Below are 6,334 nucleotides of genomic sequence, written 5' to 3'. Positions count from 1 at the left end.
AAGTAAAATATAAAATCTGTCCAATTGATTCCTAAATATTCTCTCCCCCATCCTTTGAGTAAATCTACTCTCATAAGGATATTTGATCATATTGTGAACCCAGAGATTGTGGACTGGAAAAACATGTTTCTGGTTGTGGTGTGGCTCAGCTCTAGCACACACCTTTAATCCAAGAGCATTCTGTAAGCATGCACTAAATAAAATAATTCATAGGTCAAGAGGCTGAGCAAGCAATCAGTTAACAGGGAGTGAACATAAAAAACACACACAGAAGGAGGGACATTGAGTTGAAGGGTATTTAAGACATTGTGGAGAAGGCGATTTTTGGAAGGTCAGCTGGGTGCTTTTTCTGCCTCTCAGGGTTAGCAGGTTTTTACCCCAGCATCTAGCTTCTGAGTTTTTATTGGTATTTTGTTAAACGATAGACTTGGTCTCTTCTTTTCTTCTTCTTCTTCTTCTTCTTCTTCTTCTTCTTTTCTTCCTCCTCCTCCTCCTTTCTTTTCTTTCTTCTTTTGGTTTTTCAAGACAGTTTCTCTGTGTAGCCTTGGCTGTCCTGGACTCACTTTGTAGACAAGGCTGGCCTTGACTCATAGCTACCTGCCTCCTTCTGCCCCCCAGAGTGCTGGCATTACAGGCGTGCACCACCATGCCCAGCTCAGATTTTTTCTTATATATTGACAAATGGCTAGCTTGCATTTAGTTACAGGTATAAACTGATGTTCAGTCAGTCTGCATGTGGGCAGATGATGATGTTTTGAGAGAGGGTCTTACTCTGTTGCCCTGACTAGCGCTCTCTACGTAGACCAGGCTGGCCTGAAACTCATAGAGGTCATGTGATATGACAGTGTGTGTCCCAGGCCTGTGGACGGTACTAGAGGATAGAACACAGGACAGGGGCTGGTGTGGTGGTGCACTTTTAATGCAAGTACTTGGAAGGCAGGGACATAAAGCAGCTCCTCGGGAAATGTACCTATCTGGTGCAGCACCCAGGAAAGAAACAGGAAGCTTTTCCTCCTATTATAGAAGGCAAAGACAGCACAGACTCTTCCATCACATAGTATTTTCCAAGGCTAGAGAAGATCCATTCATGCTCAGCTTGCCTTTTCCTTTGCTCCCTATAATATGTATGATGGGTTCCCAAATATATCCCCAGCAACCAGTGACTATTGCTACCTCTCCGTTAAACTCACCGGGAAGCTCAAAGGGTGAGCCAGGACCACCGTGGATTGTCCACCCGGCTCAAATGCAGTCACCAGGGCTCTCGTGAGGAAAAGCAGAAAGCAGGACAACCAGAGGAGGTGTGGTGATGAGACAAAGGGGCTACAGGAGGTTAAATGCTGGCTGGAGATGGAGGAAGGGCAAGACCCAGGGGCACAAGTGGCCTCTAGGAGGTAAAAAGGGGCAGGGGCTCTTCACTCGAGTTTCCGGGAGAAAGAAGCCCCTCAGTGCCCTGACTTCAGCCCAGTGAGACACCTATTGCAGACTCTGGTCCTCTAGAACTCTACATTTACTTTGGTTTTAAGGTAATATAAATGTAGTCTTTTGTTACAGTAACCACAGGAAATCCATACAATCTCACCAAGTTTCCTTTTGTACTGAGCAGTACTGCCGACTCTCTGGGCCTTATGGTAGCGGCTCCGGGTCAGTGTACATGTCAGGGTTTTCTAGTGTTAGGCTCTTTCCTCTGTCTCCATGGTCCTGTGGTTGGATTATCTCCTGCTTCATAACCAAAGAAGACCTAGAACTCCTCTCCCCATGCTGCTATTGCAAGGGTGTGCCACCACACCCGGCTTATTTGGTGCTGGAAATCAAACTCAAGGCTTTGTGTATGCTAGGCCAACTAAGCTACAGCCTCAGCCCCTTTAACTTTTCTGCTTGTTCCCTTGTTCCTTATCTATCTATCTATCTATCTATCTATCTATCTATCTATCTATCCACACACACACAGGGGCACGAAGAAACTTTAACACACATACAGACAGACAGACAGACAAACACATTCTTTTGGTCTTCCCTGTCCCTCAAGCTACTGAACCTCAGGATTCTTGCTTTCCTCCCTGCCTGGGAGCACTCTGCATCCTACCGGTCCCCCCACCCTGACTCCAGTCTGGGGAGCACCCTATTATTCTGAATGGATGTCACTTCTCCAAAGTCTTCCTAGATTCTTCCCCTTTAAAGCAGCACTCCCACACTCCTCAATTTTGTTTGCTTTTGGTTTTTGAGGCTTGTGGGTCCACCCTCCCCTTCTGCATTTCCTGTCGCGTTCTCAGCCTTACACAATGCTATGTCTGGGCTAGCGTACACCTAGCACTGAAACACAGGTGAATGCAGCGACATCTAAGTTGAGTGAGACCTGAGGGTCAGGGAGAACCAGACTCCCTATGGAGGCAGCGTTGGCTCCGAGATCCGCGCCTACCATTCGTAAGACCAGTGCATCTTTTCAAGATGATAAAAACAGTTATTGTTTGTAGAGCAGAACTCACGGGATAGGGAATTGGTGAGAACAGGCTCCCGAGAGTGACAGCCCGGCGCCCGAATGAGTTTAGGTCACCTCCCTATTCCACGGGGTCCCTATGACTGCCATCCATTTCAAAGGACGCGGCCGTATAGCTGTTTTCAGAGATAAGTTACTGCGGGGGACAGATTCCAGGGAAAGTGACACCTTGGTGCCTGGATGAATCTAGGTCGCTTGCTTCCCAATCCTACTCTGGTCCCCAAGCGGCGGAGGAGAGGCCGCGGGCACTTGGCTCAAGGGCTTGCGGCCCCTCACCCCCTTCCGTGTAGCAGTCAGGGCTTCCGCCTATCGCCGCCGCTTCCGCAGCCTCTAGGCCCCGACGTGGCGCCTCCATCCCAGCCTTGACGCTGGCAGCGCAGCCAATGGTGGCATTTGCGGGGCGGCGCGCCAGGCCTCCGGCCGCCAGAGGGCGCCGCCCCGGGCGTCACTAGTCGCCGCGGGTCGCCCAGGGAAAGCTGCGAGACTGAGAGCTGAAACCGGTGAACGCAGATCCCGCCATCGCCTCGGAACCCCGCGCCGTCCGCGTCCCGGGTGCCGCCCCGCAGGTGAGGGAAGGGCGCGCGGGCATCGCGGGGACAGGCGCGCTCTCCTAGTCTCGCGCGCGCCGCCGCCTCGTGCTCACGCGCGGCCGTTAGCGGACTCCGGGCGGGGGGAGGGGCGCGGACCCCGGAAGCCGGATGCACGGGATCCTCAGGGGTCGTGCAAGCCGGGCACGCGCGGCGGCCCCTGCCACCCGGATAGCCTGGCCGACACCCGCGCACTCGCCTTTGGGGGTTTAGCATTTCATTATTCCCGGGTGCTGGGTGGCCCGGCGGGAGGCAGCCGTGTTAATACGTGTCTCGGTTTGGGGGCGCGCACGAAGCCTGCCCAGTGCGCTCTTGCCGGTGTCGGGTTCGCCCCTGCGGGTTGTTTTTTTTTTTTTTTTTTTCCGCGTATGGGTGGAGACTTGTTTCCGGTGTTCAGCGCGGGTTCGGAGACTGTACGGGGGTTCTCAGTTTTTCTTTTCCCCACCCTTATAAGAATGGAGACCTGTCAGTTCCCATTAGCGGGAATTTCCGGTTAAGAGGGTGGTCAGCGCAGGGGTGTGGTCATGCTGGAAGGTCCTGGCTGGGCCCAAGGGGTGGTGCCTGCGCTCTGATTGGGTAATTTATTCTGGGGTTGGGCGTTTTCGGGTCCCCAGATGTTAAGGGATCAAAGAGGGTCACAGTGTTAGGGATTTAAGACCGAGGGGTTCTGGTGACTCTAGACCTGCGCTGTCTGTCCACTAAGGTGGCCACTGGTCATGTGGGGCCGTGGAGCACTCGAATGTGGCAAGACTTGACACTTCTGGTTTCAATTTTGATTTTTGTTTTGTTTTGCTTTTTTCTTTTATTTTTTTGAGATAGAGTATCTCTGTGTAGTCCTGATTGTCCTGGAACTCACTCTGTAGACCAGGCTGGACTCGAGTTCAGAGATCCGCCTGCCGAATGCTGGGAATTAAAGACGTGCACCACCACCGCCCGGCTCTGGTTTCAGTTTTAAAGTCTGATTTGAATGATTTAGTTTGGGAGAAAAAAAAAAAAAAGAACGAAAAAAATCTCCTTGGTAAGCTCTTATACTAAATCAGCATGTGTTTAGCAAGCAGTGTGTTACATAGTTACCTTAGCTGATACCTGTTGTGGCCACGTTAGAATAAAAACAAGCTGGCCTGTTTCTTTTTTACTTTTTTAGTATGGCCACTTGGTAATTTAAAATGGTACTTACGGTTGGCATCGTCTTTCGATTGGACAGCGCTCAACTGAAGTGTCTGAGTGGGGGAGGGGCTGGGAGCCCCTGCCATCTGTTCTTTTTCCTGCTTCTCTGGAAGTGGCTTCCTTTCCTGGAGGTCCTTAAGGAATGGAAGCTTTTCACCCTCAGTTGAACTGCTCTGTGGGGAGGGGGGTGGGGGTGAGGGGGCGGGTTGGGCGTTCTTCATCCGTGAACTAAATCGAGTGCACGGATAGTTTTCTCTGTCCCCTTTCTTCTCCGTTAGACCAGCAAGTTTTGAGTGTGAATATTGTCAACATTTGGAGAGGCTGTTGTGCAAAGAGCGGATTGATTTAGAGCCCTCCTGATGATCTTTGTTCTTGTGACTTTTGGTTGGGTGTTATATTCAGACCTAACCCTTGTGTTCGTTGTCAGTCATCAGGCCTGCAATTGTTAATATTGGCTGATTTTTTTGAAACTGCTTTGGGCGTGTTAAATCCATTTGTAAGTGCAGAAATTGGTTGATAGACAGTCAACTGTGAAAATAGTTTGAATTGCCAGTTAAGAAAGATAGAAATCGAGATGGCTCAGTGGTTAAGAGCACCACCTGCTCTTCCAAAGATCTCGAGTTCAATTCCCAGCAACAACATGGTGGTTCACAACCATCTGTAATGTGATCTGATGCCTTCTTCTGGCCTGCAGGTGTACATGCAGGCAGAACACTGTATATATAATAATAATAAATAAATCTTTTTTTAAAAAGATAGAAGTCACAAATACACTCCTACTCTTTTGTCACGAATGCTTTGGAATATGTTTCCAGCTAATGCCTTTGTGTATTTTGTCTCAACAAACCCACATTTTTCTCTGTGATCTTCAAGTGAAGTGCGTATACTGTGGAGCGTCATCTTGGTGCTGTGGCCTGCACCTGTAGTCTGAGTCACTTGTCATAGAGAAGTGGGAGGGGACCTTTGAGCCCAAAAGTTCCAGACCAGCCTGGGCAGCAGAGAGTCCCATCTCACAAACAGCAAAACCATTCGAACACACACACTTTTTTTTTTTTTTAATATTGTCCACTAAAGCCATGTGGTGGTGGCGCACGCCTTTAATCCCAGCACTCGGGAGGCAGAGGCAGGCGGATTGCTGTGAGTTCAAGGCCAACCTGGTTTACAAAGTCCGTCCAGGACAGCCAGTGCTGACACAGAGAAACCCTGTCTCAAAAAACCAAAAACAACAACAACAACAACAACAACAAAAATGTTCACTATGTGATCTGGACATCAGGATTGGCACTAATGCCTTAACTTGCTGAGCTTTCTTGTCACCCTCTCAATGCTTTCCAAGCGATTACACTGATGTTAAAAAATAAAAAATAAAAAATGAGGTTACTTAACCTTGCCAGGTTTTGCCCTAACAAGAAATTTGCAAATTTGCTTTTTAATTCTACAAGCTTAGCAATGTGTTGTTTAGTTAATTTCATAACATTATGAAACTTTATGAGCCGTGGAATGGTGAGAGGCACAAGGTTCTGTTCCATGAGTAAGACAGGATATGAATTTGGAGCTGGGGTGGGGGTGAGGGTGTTGTGGTGTTGCTCAGACATGTTTGGTGAGAAGGCAAGAAATGTCTTGAGCTGGAGGGCCTCCCGGAGATCCGAGGAAGACTGTTGTGACTCAGGCAAATTGTCTCAATGATTTTTTTTTTCTGTTGAATAATCCCAGGCTTGTATGTAGGATCCAGGGTTTCATGTGAGCTGCCATGTGGGGCTGGAGGCTGCTCCCCTCACAGAGCCTGGAATCTTTTGGCTGTCTCAAAGTGAGCAGTTCCTGGTGGGGAAGGAGGAGCTTCACCCAAGTGAGGAGTTACCTTTCTGGTGCTGTTCAGTCGAGCCTCCTCCAATGTTCAGGAAAGGACATTGTCTCAGGAAGGGAGACACTGTCTCAGGAAGAGAGAAGCTGTCTCAGGGACCGAAGAAGCTGTTTCAGGAAAGAGACACCTTTTCGGGAAAGGGAGAAGCTGCTTATCAGGGCTTGTCTACCTGGATTGCAGCAGGCAGGGTGTGGCCTTTTGCCCTCTTGCCTAGGGCTGGGTAAG

General features: G+C 49.4%; 1 protein-coding gene across 5 annotated transcripts in view; it reads left to right on the top strand.

The window, feature by feature from the left end:
* The first annotated feature begins 2,855 nt into the window (after nt 1-2,855).
* ZC3H7A (zinc finger CCCH-type containing 7A) overlaps nt 2,856-6,334 on the top strand; it is a 34,891-nt gene continuing 31,412 nt past the window's right edge. The window contains exons 1-2 of one of the 5 annotated variants that reach the window (XM_084763157.1): nt 2,863-3,060; nt 4,226-4,299. The gene's annotated coding sequence lies outside the window, so the exon portion shown is untranslated. Of the gene's footprint in view, nt 3,061-3,199; nt 3,658-3,691; nt 4,100-4,225; nt 4,300-6,334 lie in introns of those variants that run through there. The other 4 variants (XM_084763162.1, XM_084763156.1, XM_084763161.1 and 1 more) reach the window with 4 other exon arrangements.

Source organism: Acomys minous, assembly GCF_964271855.1.
Source record: "Acomys minous genome assembly, chromosome: 16".
Classification (NCBI taxonomy): Eukaryota; Metazoa; Chordata; class Mammalia; order Rodentia; family Muridae; genus Acomys; species Acomys minous.
This window is presented reverse-complemented; position numbering and strand designations above follow the sequence as displayed.